Below are 19272 nucleotides of genomic sequence, written 5' to 3' on the forward strand. Positions count from 1 at the left end.
GGAATGAGATCTGGAATAAATGCAGATGGTTATCTCTTTCTTCTCTGTGGAATTTTGCTGAATGTGGTCATGTTGGTGGAGATCAGACTTAACACTGGCAAAGGGAATCTGCTGGGGTAGAGAGAAACTAGTGGAGTTTTTAATTGCCATGTAAATGGCATGATTGACCAGAATGTGACAGAGCTCATTCTTCCCACTTACAAGACCTCACTTACAAAGAGTGTGGCATTGTAAAATGCTGGGGACTAGATTGGAAAAAATGATCTCCATCGTCTTGCACTCTGAGCCCAAAGTCCTGATAGAATGATATATTTATAATATACATAGCATGGATCTCATTCTCTAAACATTTGAAACTAGACATTAATTAAAATAAACAAATTATAATCCATTGCTGACAGTACATTTCCTGGATAAATCAATATGTATTCAGCTCCTTACCCTGGCTGCCAATGAAAGGAAAAAGTATACTCTCTCTGAAGGAAAATATTTTCATGTCTTTGGTTTTCTAAAAATATATATTTAACATATATCCACAAATTTCAAGACATGTGAAGAAGCAGCGAAATATAACACAAAATCAAGATCAATATAAGAAATGAGAACAGACACATAGTTGCCTCAGAAGCTAGAATTAGTAGACAAAGAATTTAAAATGATTATTATAATAAGTTCAAGAAAATAAAGGCAATGATGAATACAATATTTGAAGAAAATAATAATTTTAACAAAGAAAGAGAAACTCCAAAAAGAAAATCAAATTATATAACTGAAAAGTAAATATCTGAAATTAAGAATTTTGGGATGGATTTAACAATAGGTTGACAGCAGAATGAAGTATCAGTGAATTAGAATTCAGATCAATATAAATTATAAAAACTGAAGAACAGAGATAAAAAGAATGAAAAAACCAGGAAATCAAAATAATTTGTCTTACAAACAGATAATTTATACTCCTAATAGAAACCATATTTTTTCTTTCAAAAATGACATGTCCAGATATACAATAGTATGAGAGGGGAGAACAACAGTCTTTTTTTTTTTTTGGTCATCGAAGAGAGGGATGTAACATTATTTTTTTTCTTCCAAATAGGAATTCCTTGAACATATTTATTGAAATAATATTTATGAAATTCCTACTGTTTTCCAGGTTCTGGAGATACATAAGTGAATAAGTACTACATTTTAGGGTCTGGAGATTGGTCAGTGAACAAAATAAATCTCCATATGCATAAATTTTACTTTCAAGTGGAGGAAGACAGTAAATAAAATGTGTGTGTGTGTGTGCGCGCGCATGTGTGAGAGAGAGGAGAGAACGAGAGAGAGCATATGTGCTTTAAAGAAAATTAAAGTAGTAAAAGGAGATAAGTGTGCACAGGAGATGAAGGTCTGTATAATGGTTTAGATAGGATGATCTAGAAATGCTTCTTGGTGAGTTGATATTTGAGTAGATACTTGAAGAAAGTGAGGTGACATACCATAAAGATAACTTGGAAAGTGTTTCGGCAGACAGATGAAAGTGCTAAGACTGAACCAGAGGTCTACATGCTGTGTTAAAGGAAAGACAGAGCTCAGTCTGGCTCCAGTGGAGAGATCAAGGGAAGCAGAGTAGAAAAGGCAAGAAAGTTGATTGGAGCTAGGACTAACAGGGGAGTTAGGTGGTGGTGATAAGGACTTGGCCTTTATTCTAAAGGAGGTGGGAGGCCACCTATCTGACATATTTTAAAAGAATCTTTCTGCTCTTATGTATAAAGGCAGAATGGAAAGGGTAGAAACAAGAACAACTAAGAAGTAGTAGTCCCATTAAGTAATTCCCAACATAAATTTTAGGTAGCACTTACAGCATTTAAGGATAGATTTCATATGACATAAGAGAGAAAAAGATGAATTAATAGATGAGTTACTTATGGCTTTTTAAAATGTTAGTGGTGAATAATTTCCATTTCTTTTGTAAAGTGGTGATTGTTTTCTAGAAATGTTTTTGAAAAGAAAATTTTGAGTCAAAGTAAAAATTAGAAGTGTTGAAACATATAGTGATGTTGACTGTGTAGAGAGGAAAGAAATATTGAGATACATGCTGTGTATTTGTAAACCTTACTTGAGACCAAATAAACTAAAATTTATTTTTATTCACCAATCCAGCTGATATTTCTCTCCTGTTCTAAAATGTCATCAGTCACCCTATTTTTTCATTTATCTACAAAGCTGTCAAATATTTAGTTTGTTACCCTTTCTAGTCTTCATTGTTTTCATTGAGATAAAATGTATATAAATGGAAATGCACAGACCTTAAGTGTATAATTTGATGTTTTGTCAAATATATATATATATATCCATAACCTCACTTAAGATAAAAAAGATTTTAAGATAAAGGAAGTTTTCTCATACTTCTTTGGCTAGTTCCAACTCCCTATTTATAATCACTGTTCTTATTTTTATCACACTAGATTAGCTTTGCCTGATTCCAAATTTAGTTGATCTGGTTTCTTGCACCCAACATATTGTTTTGAGATTTATCAATATTGTTTTATGTGTCAGTGATTTATTTTTTAAATTAATGTTGAGTAGTATTCCATTATAAAAATATATCCAAATATGTTAATCTATTCTCTTATAAATTGATATTTGAGTTGCTTTCAGCTTGGGGCTAGTAAAAATAAAGCTACAGTATACATTCCTATACAAATGAGATTCTGCATTTTAATTTACCTTAATTTATGATATCTTCATAGGCAGCAGGAGACAAAAATTAGGGCTTGTACAAAATGAGATCATCTCAGATAAAGCCAGAATCCTTGAAAGGAGACTCCCCTTTTCCACTAAAATAAAAATTATCCTAAAAAAGAGAAACACTGAATAAAACGTATCTGTTTCAGACATTTCCCTGGTAAGGATTTAAAAAAAAGAGAGAAAAAATTCTCTTCGGTGTTTAGAACTATATCTAGCTCTCACGCAGGTTTTTGGGTTATTATTGATGCTATCTGGGTGTTCTGAAAATTTCTAAAATAGGATTTTAGTTTAAAAGTATTCTGGATTGCTTATTCATCCAAGCACCTAACAGAAGCAAAAACAAATTTTTAATAGATAAGTTCTCAGAGTTTGCCATTAAGTTCCAAGGAGTACATCTCCCACCTTATTCTACACACACATGCCCAAAGGAAAGGACATATTTGAAGAAACAAGATACAATGAGTGAGGGAGACAGAAGCAACAAACTGAAGACTTAGTCTCGTGAAGTTTAAAGATATTGTCATGATTAGATAATGATCATTAAAATGTTTGCTTATTATGATTGAAGAAATCAAAGAGGGTATTGAGTACATGTCTAAGAAACAATAGAATGAAAACAAAAACAAAAAAGGTAAATTTGAAAAAGATCCAAATATAATATCTAAAAATAAAAAAATATATATTATAATTAAAACTCTAATCTCAACATGTAGGCTTAACAGGAAATCAGACACAGTTTAAAAGGAAAACTTATAAGCAGGAAAGTAGATTTTAAAAAGAATAAAGAAGTGGAAAATGTGAAAGAAATGTTGAGACCTGGATAATGCAATAAAGCTTTCAAATATACAGAGTTTCAGTGGGAGAGAATAGGGAGCACATAAAAATGCAATATAATGCATCTCATATTTCAGAATTATAAGTTGACTTGTTTTTTCTTCCTCACACAATTTTTAAACATTGAGTCATAATTCACATCATATAACATTTATCCTTTAAAAATATCCAATTCAGTGGTTTTTACTATATTTAAAAAGTGGTGCAATTATCACTGTCGAGTTCCATAACATTTTAATCATCCCTAAATAAATCCCCTACCCATTAGGAATTATTCTTCATTTCACTTTCTGTCCTATGGAATACCTATTTCACACATTTCATGTAATTGGAATCCTCTGATATGTGGCCTTTGTTTCTGGTTTCTTTCACTTATAACATTTATAAGGTTCATCCATGTTGCAGTAAGTATCTGTACTTCATTCTCTTTCATGGCTGAATAATATTCCATTGTATGGATCTACCACATTTTATTTCTCCATTCATCAATGGGATTATCATTTTGGGTTGTTTTGACTTTTTGGCTACTATGAGTATGCTGCTATTATTTTGTTTGTCATCATAGATGTGCCACTACCAAGCCCTATCATTTCTCTCCTAACCCCAGTCTTCAGCAACTGTATCTGCCATTTTCAACCTCAAATACATATTGTTCTTATACCATGAACCTTGTCCTGGTTTATGTTTAGATATAATAAAATATAAACTACATAATTCCACTTTTATAAATGGATTTTGGAGGGCGTCTCTATGTTGGCACTTAGACTGGATGTAAATATATTCAAAACATGTACCAACTCCATGATCTTTCAAAGCAAAAGTAAAAAAGCTAAACCATTTTAATTCTTACTAAATCCTACTAAATTAAAGTATCCTGGAATAGATTTCTTGTTGCTCTCTAAGGAAATGACAGTACATTATCGACATTGTATTGTTTTTGTTTCTTCCTTTAAAATTCCATGAAGAAGTTTGGAGCAAAAAATATAATTTAAAAAATCTCTATTGAGCAAAACTGTTTCTAAATAAATTCTGCTTATTCTTTATTAGACATATCTACTCTCACTAGTCTGAGCAGCATCTGATTGAGAGAGATTTTAGTGACACTAGAGTACAATCAAATATCTTACATGAGCAAAGACCTGCTTCAGTTTCAAGTGCAGTCTCATTTCTGTCCCAGTTCACAAACCTTCAAGCCTACATTGGAGTATGCCGTCCTTTCTCCTTTGCTTAACATCTGATGTGCACAACCAAAGCACTCACAGCTGGTACTGATCAGACATGGCCAACACACTTAAAAACTTACATCAGTGAAGAAAGGCCGAGGGTCAGACATCCTTGGCAAAACTTGCTAAACATTTTTGTAAAATTACTTGCAGATTCATCAAGTTACCAGTAATTTTTCTGCATGAATGGGATCCAAAATGCATTTGTGTGCCTGTGGATGTGCTATTTAAACTCAAGCAAAAAGTAAATAATTGCCCAATTTGCATTACTGAAAATATGGGACCTGAGGGGTGGGTGGGAGGAAAAACATGAGCATTCCCAGAGAGCAGCTATTCTAGAAGTTACCAGGATAACTCTTAAAAAGAAAATGACCTTGAAAATTGGAATTCTATTTGTGGAAGGGGGGCAGGGGAGGCGGGGAGGAAAGACAATCAGGGCTGTGATCCAGAATAAAAAGGAAATAGAAATGCTTTAATTTTGCCCCTAAAGCAATGGAAACTTATTGTGTGTATTTGGATGTAGATTTTATATTTTTTTACTACCCTGGTGGGTAAGCTGAAAATATCCATTTCATCCATTTTATGACATTATGGTCCTTTTGGATTGAGATTCAGGCCATTGGCAAGAAACCTTGGTTTGGCCGGGCAAAGGTTAGTCCAAAGTTAAGGCATCATTCTCACTTAGCTGGCTTGCCAAAGGGACTGTTCAACTATACGCACTTTGAAAATGATGGGAAGGTAACCATGCGTTGTAAACTTAAGCTTGTTTAAGTTTATATAGCTATATCAGACGCTTTGTTATCACAGAGTAAATGAATCATGTTTGCTTACCTATGAAATAGGCAAAAAATATAGGAAATGTTGAAAATTAAAGGTTAACTCAGGCTACATTTTGTTTTGTGTTGCTTTGACAGGTCTTCACCCTGGGAATGCATTACCTTTTTTCTGTGAGTTGCTCTCTTTACACATTTTGTTACTTTGTCCTTAAATTTTTCTAATTGCTTATTATTTGAGTCCATTTCTCACTGAGAGAAGGAAACATGTCTTATTTAACCTTGTATTCCCAGTGTCTGGCATATAGTGGCTGCTCAATAAATGTACACAGACTAAATCATTCATTTGCAGCAATCAAGATTATGGAAAGGACTTCCTACAAAATATATTAGTTGAGGTTAAGATAATTATTCCTCATTTAGAATATTTACTCTGAAACCATATAAATCTCTTGGAACAATCCACTGAACTCTTCTGTCTGGAAGAGTTCAGTGGATTCGCTTTCCTTGAGAGATAGCCAACATTTTTTCTCTTGATCCGTAATTGGAATAAAGTGAGGACAGCCATTTAAATGTTCTTTCAGCAGTTCTTAAATTAATCCAGGTTCGCAAAAGGAGGGAGCAAAAGGGAAAGGGAGGGAAATTAAGGAGAAAATAAAAGAAGAAAGAAAGGGGCAGGGCAGAAAGGGAGAGGAGAAGATTGGCTAGGAAATTTTCTGCTGTATTTGTCTTAAGACATTAGCATCTTTTATGTAACTGTAATTTTTGCCCCAAACTTCATTTTTACCACATATGCCTTGTTTTAAACTAACTCTCAGATCTGTGCCCTGAAATATTCCTAGTTCAGCATCACACCTGGGTCCAGTTCAAGAATCTAACTACTTCTCTTCCTTATGCTAAAGCCTCACTCTCACATGCCAGGAAAAATAGCCATTGCCATTTACCATCTGGATCCAATATATCCTTTTTATTTATTTCTTATATTTTAAAATTATTTTGCAAAAGTTCCCGACAGTAAAAATAAAGGGATAGTGAAAATAATTTAAAATTTTTAACAAGAATATGAACATAGCAAACTCAAATTTTTATTTCATATTTTCCTCATTTTGGTGTTATATATACCCACGATGGGCAACATCCTCTGAATGCAACTAACGGCTCATTAGCAGTCAGGTATGAATCTGGGATGTATCCATCTTATAATGTATTCCTACATTTCAAATATATAGGTTCTAGCTTATCACCAATTCTTGTCATTACTGCATTTGCATTATAAGAATGCAACATTTAAATACAATTTTTAAAACTTTTGGACGATGTAACGGGTTATATCATCTTTGTAATTAGAAACCATTTTTAGCTTTACATTTATAAATACCATCTAGAATGCAGAATGATTTTTTTTCATTTCTACTCATCCCTCATTTTTTTCCAATCACTTTTTTATATACACCTGATTTTAGCATTTGTTTGCTTATAGACTTTATCAAGTAAAGTCTGGTGCATCATACTAAGTGGAAGAATACTGTCATGCATCATTTTAACAAAATGGTATAGTCTGGTTTTCATACAAATATTGCATGATGATATGCTTTATGTTGAATGACTAAGTATGTGAGGAAACTATATATTTTTTCATCCTTAGAAATATATTGTTCACTTACTGATTTTTGAATTTGAGAAAATTCATCTAAGATATTGTCATCTGAATGTTTATAATCTGAAATTTTGCTTACAGGATGAATTTCACTATCATCATTACAGTAAAGAGAGCTTATATCTGTCCGTTTGCATTTGATTTCTGAATAATCTTGCTGTTGTGAACTATCTTCCTCTCTCAGTTTTCTTCTGTTCGCCATTATGAGCAGAACATGAGAAATTCTGAATTCAAAATTGTGTTCAAGGAAAACTAAAAGTGGATTACAAAATGATGTATCTAGTCTCCTTTCGTACCTTCTCAAAAGATGATGCAATACTTTGAACAACACAATAAGAAAATTGAAAGATGACGCAATAGCGATGATTTTTGTACAATAGTCATTATTTATTTCAATATTTTATTAGGCTTCTAGGTGACTTAATTATTCCTTCGATTTTCTTATTTAATTTTTTTAAGTATACCTGGGAATAATGGATAAATAATGAGAAAATATTTTCTAAAATGATTAGCCACATGTTTCAAGATATAAGAAAAATAAAAGACTAAAATCTTGTATCTTAGAGATATAAAAGTTTTCAATGGATTCAAATAATAAGTGTAAAACAGCGAGTTTTATCCTAGTTTAATAAGAATATATGAATCTTTTTCTTTATTCTTTGGTATAAAGGTATAAAAAGGTATAAAAATCATGAAGTATCCATACTTATGAGTAGACCTATTCTAAAAAAGAAATTCAGAAACTAAAACTGGGTTAGATGAACCCTGATGGTGTATTGAGTTATAACAAATACTTTTTAAGAGCAGAAATTAGCAGTGTATATTTGCGAGTGTATTGAAACATACTATCCATTCTTCTACATTCTGTACAATATTGGGGCTATCACTCTGATGTTCCACTTTCAATTTATTCATTGCAACTTTCCTTATAAATCCAATTCAGCATCAGTTTTGCTTTGGATCAGTCCTGAAGACTTTGATCTAGTTCACTGCCCTCATAGGTGGAAGAGTGTGAAAATCTTGATTTGGTAAACAACTTGAGCTTTTGATCCGAAAATAAATAGCTTCCAGGGAAATAGGAGCAAAATATATTTTATTTTCCTGGCTCTGTCTGTCTTTTTTTCACTCAGAAACTTCAGCTGCATACAAATCACCTCCTTCCATATTATATCTGGGAGCACCTAATGGGTACCCCACATGTGTTCAAGAAAATGTTCACTCTCTTGCAGGCACAATTGTCTCCTGCCAGTTGTTGCTGATCCAAGTGCAAAGTCTCTCTTGTTGACAAACCAAAGCCATTATTTCTTTACTGGTAGATTCTATAAGTCTTCCAGGTATCAGCACTAAAAGGAATGAAGAATGCATATTTTTTCATTTCATATATCAAACTGTTGAAAAGACCCCAAAGAAGTATTGTTGGGGCCCAAATATGTTATAGAGTTCAGGAAAACAACTTGTCCAGGTTTTACCTACAATTCTCTCTTGTTCTTCTTTTGCTCTTGACAGGATTTCATAGGGTTGAGTGTGGCCAGCTTTGAGTCCCAGCCATTTGCAAACACTATCTTTCTCTGAGAGTGATTACCAGTGTCTAGCTCCTGCTTCTTCACTTAGTTTTGTTACATCCCTGTAGGTTCGTTGCAGTCTCCTTGCAAATAAACTTAACTAGTTGGTCAGATATGTCCACGTAAATTTCATCTCAACATGCTTTTCCCCCTTGAAAAATTCAGATGAATTACAAATCTAATTCATTTGGGCTCATCCAAAAAATTTCCAGCATTCCCCCAATGCCTTAAATGTATTGGTGCAAAGTAAAAGGCAGTATCTTAAACTACCATTTTTCTGTAGTTAAATTTAAACAAAACTTATTGTTTATTTCTGTCATTAAATGTTATATATCCTTATGACAGAATTTGGTGAACAAGAAAATGCACGAAGAAGAAAATATAGACTGGATCATACTACGCTCATGATTATTAATCTGAACTTGAGATAGAGAGAGAGAACAGTATTTTATTCTTAAGCTTGAAATTCATTTGTCTTAAATTTTTTTGCTTTGACAACATTTTGGTTGACTGCTTAAAACATGTTGAATAAAAATAATTATGTGAAACGCTCAGTTTTATAAAATTGGCATTACATTGTAAATTGTTTTATATTCTCTTTTTTTACTTAAGTTTATATTTGAGCATTTTTCATGTCATTAAACATTATTCGAAAATACAGTTTTAATGGCTTCATAATAGACTATTGTAAGGAAATACCACAATATGTTTAACTAATCTTCTACTGTTATACATGTAAATTACACCCAATTTTTCACTATTATTAATAAAAGTTATAAACAGTCTTGTACTTAAGCTTTTGACTACATATCTCTGATGGTTATTTCTTTGGGATGAATTTCTTGAAATAGAATTACTACCTCAAAAGTTTATGAATATTTCTAAGGCTTTTGAATATATTGCTTAATTGCCCTCCCAAATGGGTATACACATTTACAATTTGTTAAGTGCCTTTCAAAGCATTGATTCTAAACTTAAAAAAATTTTGAAACTCTCTGTTCTCTTTTGCTCTAGGGCTGAGATATTCAAGAGATTTCAAATCAGATGGGTGACAATTATTTATTTAGCTGACTTTTCTTCCCTGGAGGAGCAAAATGTGTTTGAGGCCAAGAAATTCTAGTCTTTTAGCATTTCTGCTGGATTATTAAAATAATTTGACCTAATCCAAAGATTTTATTTAACAGTGAGAGATTATGCCTCTGGCTGGGTGACCCCATTTATGGAGACATAGTCTCTTCCATTTTTGATCGTCTTGTTTTGAGCAAAGTTACCTGTCATCTACATCACTGTGGAACGGAAGGATTGTTAATCCTATTTGTATAAATACTTAAAGTGAGGCTCAGAGAGCTTTGTACCGTGTGGCACACAAAATATGTGGTAGAGCCATGACTCAAACCCAGGTCTGTCTGTTCATAGAGCCTCCGTGAAGTCCTCTGTCCTATGCTTGATATCTAATTAGTAAGAAGATTTACAGATTTTTGTGACATAAGCAAAGCTCCTGATGTAGCTGAATCTTAAGCATTTGATATTATATCAGATTGGAATGGAGAGATTTATTACTTCCTCTCTCCATTCAATCATTCATGCATTCAGCCTGGTTTATTCAGCATTGTCTATATGACAGATCTTATGCAAAACATACCTTCTTCAAGATACCTGAATTTGTAATTCAGGAAGCCCAAGTTTATAGTCAGGAAATATTAAATTCCCAACATGTACTATGTCAAAAAGTGTAGCACACTGGCAAAGATGAGCAGACCCAAATAAATTCCAGGATCTGCTGATGTCAAACTTGATACTTTTTATGCTCCGATGTCTCTAAATGAACTTGGTGAATAATCCGAAGAGTCTTTGCTATTGTTATTCGTCAGGCCTCAGAGTTTTCCTCATTTATTTTTTCCCAGGATATTTCTGCCTACAACTATATTGTTCAATGTGTTTAGGAAAAGGAAATAGCAAAGTGATGTGGTATATCAGAAAAATAATACTAAGAACAAATGGAGAAAAATGGGGCCGAATCCATAAGGAAACCACAATTCAGGTGACATTGATTTGTATCTAGGAATGCCTAAAAGGCTCTCTAGTGATTCTAAATACTTAAGAGCATATTCATTTCCTTCTAGAAGAAACCAGAATTACCCAGTAATTTAATTCTTATTGATCAATAAAGGCAGTCAGTTACATATACGTATACACATAAACTTACTGGTTTTGCTTGCCTGTTTCCATGTGTTTGAGACTGAAGAGTTAGAAATATATTTACACAATATGCAATGAGGAGGCAAACTTCAGTTATTGTTAGCATTGCCTTGGGCTTCTTGGAATGTTAATGGACCCATCAAGAAGATGTAGCCAAATTGCCTGTGACACAATGTTTTCTCTTGGAGAAGTAGACAAATACCTATCATGCAAACTTGCTGTTCTCAACAATAGCAATAAAAGTACTGGCAATATAATGACTTGAAAATAAAAAAGAGGGAGTCGGAAACTTTTCAAAACACACTTGTATTCATTCTCTTCACTCTTCTTTTTATCTGCCTTCATTCCTATTCCTGACAGAGTTGTTGATTATCTCCTGAATTGTTGTAGGTATTTTAAAAATAATTATTATTTGTATCTTTGTTTTGCCTAGGATAACTAATAGCTGATTACTGTCAGATCTCTGTTGGCAGGAGATTGCCATCTAAAAAGTTTACTTTAGGATGTGTTTACGTGCTCTATTTTCGAATAGCCAACACTTTTTCTAAATATAAAGAAGATAGTATCAGAAGTACACCTACAAAAATACGAGTGACTTTCTCTGAAAAACTCTATCTTCATCTTTTCTTCAGAATGCATAGTTTTATAGCAAGAGAAACTTTCTATTGCTTAAAACTTCTGTTACATAGATTTTCATCCCAGGTTCTATGCAGAAAACAACCTCCCAGATTTGTACAAAAGAACACTGCTCTCTAGTGGAATAAGGGGAAAGAAATCCATTACTTCATTCATTTGCTTTGCCTGCCTTCTTGGCTGCTGCCTACGAAAGGCGGCTGAGCTTTGTCCTGGACTTATGACATGTTATGATATATGGCTACAATTATTGTGATATTATACTGTGAAGTGGTTTTGCTCTTGTAATCAAGCAAAATTCTTTACTCCCCCCAAATGTTCTTTTGTAAATTGAAACCAGTAGGTTCCCCAACCCTTCCTTCTGAGCTGCTGCTTGTACCAAGAAAGAAAAAAAGCCTGCAACTAATAATGATTTAATTTACACAGGAACTTGCAATAATTTAACTCACATCAGGTTAATTTGAAAGTGATTAATGGCAGCATTTATGGGACTGGAAATTTTTAATAATGCTTTACTTGTGAATTTATGGCATTCATGTTCCAGACCGTGGGCTGCTTTTTTGTGTTCATCGCCTATCTCCCTCATCCCCACGCATGATGTGCATCCCTCCCTTTCCGATCCTCCTGTGTGGCACAGGTTGAGGAAAAAGGGAAAGATTATCAATGCCTATTTTCTGTCTCAGAAGGAGGGGCTAAAAATTAGTACAAACTTGCTCAGACGGGGGCTTCTTGCCCTGGAATGGTTGCAGCTCTATCGATCATTTTTTAACAATACTTGGAGGGATCGTGGGCTCCTTTGATACGCTTGATCACCGTGCTAATACATTCTGAGCTGGCCAGCGTACAATGAACTTTCTGGATTTGCCTTGGTAGTTTCATATCACTGTGCTGGCTCAAATGGGGTTGGGAATGTAGAGTAACAATACTTTCCAAACAGAGAAACACATTTCAAAGGATTAAATCTGCAGCCAATAGATCAAAGATTTGTCATCAACATGCCCTATTCCCAAGGCCTGAGAAATAACTTTAAGTTGGTTTTTCTCTTTAACCTCCCCAAACTGGGGGATAGGGAGAGCCCTGCTTGTCTCAGAATCTTCATGTGCAAGTGGACACACATGTACGATACCAAGTAATTGCCGCTTACCACCACCACGACTTTCGAATTCTATCCTTTTGCTGAATAGCATTGTAGAGAATTTCAGTATAAAATTGTGAGTAACAATTGAGGAAGCAACTTTTTGTTTCAGAGACAGTTGGGAACAAAGGTGAGCTAGAGGCCTCAACACCCTTCTACTCTTAGTCAGTGGTGGGCACTGAACTTAATCCAGAGCCTGCTTAGATTCTGCAGATCATTATATATGGTCGTGAGAAGCAGAAGTCAATATCAAAAAAGGAAAAAAAGAAAAAAGGTATTTTATGAGAGTGAAAAGCATACTTCTCTTTTTCATGTTTAATATTTACTTTATCTTTACCTCTCATATGTAGGCAAAATTAATAATCTTTAATTAAAAACTCCCTCCAAAATGCATTAGCTAAATTGAGCTGTGTCTGTGATAGAGGAGTTAGTAAAATGATGCTTCCTTGAAAAGTTATCTCCTCCAGACCAGAGAAGCAAAACTCAACTTCAGAATTCTGATCAATGCGACTTGTTAGTTACCATTTTCACATGTGTATGAGCAATGCGACACCATTGTTCAGGTGTTAGGAACTCCCAATTGAAAGTAGGCCTTGTGAAGAGGTGGAAAGAGATATGAGAGATACATTCAAGCTTCAGCTCTTCCACCAAACATTTTGAGCCTTGAGTCCTGTCACTTCTATGCAAGTCAATTTTTCCATCTCTAAGCATTACCTACATTAAGAATTCTTACGGAAATCAAATAATGCAATATATGCTAAAGACTTCTGAAAAAAACCATAATGTACTCCATGTATTTAGAAGTTTGAACACTATCTTGGCTATATGCTAAGATGAACTCTATTTCACAGTGTATGAACTTTGGTTTCTTAATCTCTCTTAGCCTGAGTTTCTGGTTCAGGAAACTAGGCATGATAATTACTTCACTCAAAGGGTATTGTGAAGCCTGGAAATAATATGTACCAAGATTCTGGCCTAGTACTTGGCACATAATATGGGGCTCGACAAATGATAAATGGATAAAAAATGTGCTTGAAAATGAAGGTTAGAAATAATAGTTGGCAAGTACCTAGTCCAGTTCTAGACACATAGTAAGTGCACAATAAATTCTACATGGGATGATAATGATAGTGATGATAACCATAATACTGTTCTATTGATAATGATGATGACAAAGATGTCAATGATAACAGAGAAGAAATGCTGTACATGATAGCTGGGAAATTTTTGCTAGAAATAGCATAATAGGATCAAAAGATTCCACTGTATTTGAGTTTAAAAACTGATTCCACTTTTTAGTCATATTTTGAGTTTGAGCAAGTTATTAACTTCTCTGAGCCTAGATTTTCTCATCTGTATAAATTTTGATGCTGCTTAAAGAAGCTGTTACTAAAGCATGTGATCCAATTACTGACATTACTATCTTCTAGATATATATATATATATTAGCCCCTTTCCCTTCCTTTTGCCATCAGCATTCATATCCAGAACAGCTTGTTTTTTCTCATTTGCTTTAAGTTTTGAACATTGGGATGCTCATTTTCTACTTTTTGAAGAGGAAATTGCTTTATATAATATACACTCACATTCCATTGGTCAGAGCTAGTTATACGAGACTAGATATATGCAAAGAGAGTAGCAGAAGCAAGGCTCTTTGCTGAGAAGTCACTTCCTAGCAACAAAAAAAGGTCTATAGATGAGGAGTCTATAGTAGAAGCTAGTCATGTTTGACACAGTCAGCGTCTCTGGCCTTCAATTATCCATGCTCTTCTTCTCAAACACAGTACACACTTTCCATTTCCCCAAGGGAGACAACACAACAGCCACTCCAAACTCTCTATCCAATTCAAAGTCCAGGATCTCTAGGAGTTTACCTTCATGTCTAGGCCTGTTTTCTCAAGGTCCAGTGGCCTAACATCTAAAAGAACAAGCTATTCACAATTGTTCATGGGTTTACCATTAAACAAGACATTCACAATGAAACTTTTTTTTAAAGGGAAGTTTTTGGCCATAGCAACTGTGAAGACCCCCTACCATGAAGATAAGGAAGTTCCTTTAAATAGTCCAGGATTCTTGGTATATTTTTTTTTTATTTTTTTCTGTGACAAAAGAACAACCTATTCACAATTGTTCATGGGTTTACCATTAAACAAGACATTCACAATGAAACTTTTTTTTAAAGGGAAGTTTTTGGCCATAGCAACTGTGAAGACCCCCTACCATGAAGATAAGGAAGTTCCTTTAAATAGTCCAGGATTCTTGGATATATTTCTTCTTCATTGTTCTCTGTGACCTCGGGCTCAGAACTATCTGAAGTGTTTCCTCATCTATTTTCTTCCATGGTCATATTTAAAATAGGAATTGGGACAAATGCACAACTTGGAGACTATACAATTTCTGCAGGCTGTTTCTTATACAAATTTTGTGGAATATCAAGTTGTTTTAAAGCTTGTTTAGTCAAAGGGGATTTTTTAAATATAGGACTCATGGTCTCTCTGGCAATACTTTTCCTTCCACAACTTAGTAGAACTCTGATCCATGTCCTTGCAGAAAATTTCATATTCTAGTAACCCCTGACAATGTTGAACTTTACTTGAGACTTGCGCTCCTGAAAAACAATGATGGTTAAAAAATCCACTTCTGTGTTCTGAGAAACAGCCTACTGCAAAGAACCACTCTTCCCCTTAAGACTTAGATAAGATGCACATATATGAGGTTTGGCATAGACCTTCCAAATTCCCATCTTATCTCATAATGATTAGCTGAATTGTTTGTTCCCATTGACCAATCTGAACAAAATGCCCGTTAACTTGACTTGACCAAAGCTCAGTCAGGCTTCTTTCCTTATTCTAGGTCCTTAAACTTTGTCTTGCCCCTAAGTTTAAGCAAACACTGACATGCAGAATGACTCTCCTTAGTGACCTCTTCTGAGAATCAGCTGACTGCAGAGAAAAACAATTTTTTTTTTTGCTCAACTTTCAATCGTGCCATTTGCTCATTCTGCACCCACTTCTTCCTAGTCTTGTTCACTGTTTCCTATAAAAGTGAAGCTTCATGAACTTGAATCTTAATATCTCTCCCAAGACTGGGGAATTTTTCAGCCATTATTTCTTTAAATAATCTTTCTGAATTTTTTCCCTTCTCTTCTTCCGGAGCTCCTCTAATGTGTAAATTCTTTCACTTGAAGATATTCCGTAAATCACATAGATTTTCTTCACTCTTTTTTATTCCTTTTCTTTGTTCCTCTGACTGGTTTATTTCAAATAACTTATTTTCAAGTTCACAGATACATTCTGCTTCTTATCCAAGTCTTGATTCAATTTAAGCTGATTTTTTATTTCATTCATTGAATCCTTCAGCTCCAGAATTTCTGTTTAATTCCTTTTTATTACTTCTATCTGTTAAACTTCCCTTTTCGTTCTTGTATTGTTTTACTGATTTTGTTGAGTCACCTTTTATGTTTTCTTATAGCTCACTGAGTTTCCTTAAAACAACTATTTTGAATTTCATGTTTGACTTATTATAGATCTCCACTTCTTTGGGGTCAGTTACTGAAAAATTATTGTGTTCTTTGGTGGTGCTAGGTTTCTGTGATTTTTGTGTGTGTGTTCCTTGAAATCTTGCATTGCTGTCTTTACACTTAAAGAAGCAGTTACCTCCTCCAGTCTTCTCTACTGATTGGCTTCAAGAGAGAAATATCTTTACCTCCCAGCTCTGCTGGAGATTCTGAGGCTCTCCGAGACCTTTTCTGTGGATACTCCTGCTCCACACTTCTTGTTTCCTCTTGGGGAGGGGAGGGTCCTTAAGATTGTATGTCTTCTCTTGATCCTGCAAAGCCAGGGCATATGCTGAGAGCCTCCCACTTGCTTTCTGTAAGATGGTGGTGAATACTCAAGTTTGTGTGCTTTCTCCCAATTCCAAAGAATTGAGCCAGCTTTCTGTGCATGCTCACTAGCTGTCTCTAAAAGCTCACATTCATTGACTCTGGGGCATTCACAGGGAGGTGGCTATGGGGGGTGTGTTTGCAGAGGGTGAGGTGTGCCGAACATTGGGAGTGCCTGTGGGCCATTTGACTGGATCTGCTGATGAGGCATCCCCAGAGGCTGATGGGCAGGCTCCCTGAATAGAATCCAAAGTAGTTACTAGGATCTTTATATCTAGTACATGTGCTGGCAAAGCAAGAATGGATCCTCATATCTTGATGTATTCTAGGCCCTGGCTGCTGTGCTCCTAGTCTCTTTACACCTCTCAGTCATGTAGATCACCTTAGTATTCTGAATAAGATGAGAAATAATTGAGTCTCTTTGGCAGCATCCCACACAGCTGGAGAAGCCAGGTGCTCACTTACACACTATCATTTTCCCTTATAGGAGAAATCATGGGCCAAGACATCTCCCTTGGCACTGAGCTGTGACACCTTGGGGGTATGAGTAAAGTAAAACTGTTCTTTTTATACTCTTCAATCTCATCTCAGATGAGATTGTATTTAATCTCAGATTTTTTCCTCCAGTACCGTGCTAGAACATCTCCGCTGGACTCTTGGACTCTCATAAGGTACTCTTGTGTGGGTGTGATTGTCAAAATCAGCATCCTTTGTGGAGAAGAGAATAAAAACTTTTATTCCAGCATGTTGCTTACATCACTCTCCAGAAGCCTACTTTCTTAATCTGATCTTGGCCAACTAAGAGGTGTAACTGACCTTGGTAGTTCCGGACAAACTTAAAACCTCATATCTGTCAATGTCCAGTTCTTTTATGAATCTGAGATTGAACCATCCACCAGGTGTTACATTAAGCTCCTAAATACTTCCCACAAACTGCCCCTAAAATGAAAAATGAAATGGCAGAAGAGGATCACAGTGATGTGGTAGCATGAACAACCTCGTAACTTATAGGCGAGACCGAGAAAAAGTTCTTGGAATATTTGCACACACACACACACACATACACATATATATGCTTATACATGAACATATATGTGTCTACACATGTACATAAACATAAAAATGAGGAGAAAAGTATTAATAAGCCATTTACTTCAAAAAATTATTTGAGCTACTTAAAAATAATATAGATGAGAATAAAATCTTAAGAAACTTGTAATAAAGCAAAGATGAGGGTGAAAATACAAATATCTAAAATCAAGGATTAAGAAAACGTATTTAGCTTTGAGCTCTCTGAAAAGCATAAACAAAGGGGGAATAGTTTAACTGTATAATAAGAGTAAGCATTATATGTAACAGAAAGAAAAAATAAATCAGAATCTATAACTGCAATTCCTTTTGAAAAAAGTGAAACTCTGATGAAGGATTGAAGGCCTTTTGTTTTATATTACACATTGATAGGTTGCGACATTTATGTTATAGAATGAGATGTGAGAAGCTTGTTTCTCCCCATAACAGAGAATAACTTGGAGCTCAAGAAGCAACCTGGAGTGGATGGGTGAGACAATAAGCTTACAGAAGACTTTGTCGACATAATAGAACCATCTCCATGACCTTCAAAATTTTGAATAAAAGTTAAACTCATGAAAAGCTTTTGTTTTTTGAAGGATCCAGTGAAAGTGTATTATTATTTGTGATCGTGTAGAGTATAAGAGAGAAAATATTAAGAATGTAAGAATTGCATGTAGAAATACAACAAAAACATATACTAGAAATATCCACAATTATGGAGAAGACTTTTAAATTTTCTATGGCTTGGAATATTATGATTAAAGAATTATACATCTTCATTATAGGGGAAAATGATAACTTGGTCAAACTGGTTTAAGAAGAGAGATCATTTTTATAAAATTCTTTATATTTTCAAATAAACTAAAATGTATATGATACATTGTGACTTTGAAAATAAAACCTCAACACTTTGAAAACTTCTAATATTAAGTCATTCCTTATAATTACCTTCACTAGAAGTCAATTATATTAACTTTTAATTATAACTTTGAAAATTTAACACTATAAAGGATCTAGAGAATATTGCTCAGTCTACAGCCATGCTACTCTGAACAAGCCTGATCTTGTCTGCTCTCAGAGATTAAGCAAGGTCGGGCCTGGTTACTACTTGGATGGGAGACCACCTAGGAAGACCAGGTGCTGTAGGAGTAAAAGATAAAAATAAAAAAAATAAGGCATTGTAAGCTGATAAGGTCTTTGCAATCTGTGAGATCAACCAAGGGTTGCCTCGCCTAAAAATAAATAAATAAATAATAATAATAAAAAGAATATTGTTCAGACATACACAACTTCAGGGTTCACACTTGATAAAGAAAGAGCATATTTCTAAACCCACCATGAACCACTGTGATATATAAAAACATTTTTTTTTTTTTTAATCTAAGGGCTGGGATTATGAAGTTGAAAGACTGCGTAACTGAAAAAGTTTTATTAAAAGGAAAAATTTCTAACCTTACCCATAATTAACATTTTTTTTTTTTTTAATCTAAGGGCTGGGATTATGAAGTTGAAAGACTGCGTAACTGAAAAAGTTTTATTAAAAGGAAAAATTTCTAACCTTACCCATAATTA

The 19272-nt window shown here is 34.4% G+C and overlaps 1 pseudogene; it reads left to right on the top strand.

Annotated features, from left to right (window-relative positions):
• The first annotated feature begins 18730 nt into the window (after positions 1-18730).
• On the top strand, positions 18731-18849 carry LOC112481215 (annotated as a pseudogene).
• The last annotated feature ends 423 nt before the right edge of the window (positions 18850-19272 follow it).

Source organism: Pteropus alecto, unplaced genomic scaffold (genome assembly GCF_000325575.1).
Source record: "Pteropus alecto unplaced genomic scaffold, ASM32557v1 scaffold565, whole genome shotgun sequence".
Classification (NCBI taxonomy): domain Eukaryota; kingdom Metazoa; phylum Chordata; class Mammalia; order Chiroptera; family Pteropodidae; genus Pteropus; species Pteropus alecto.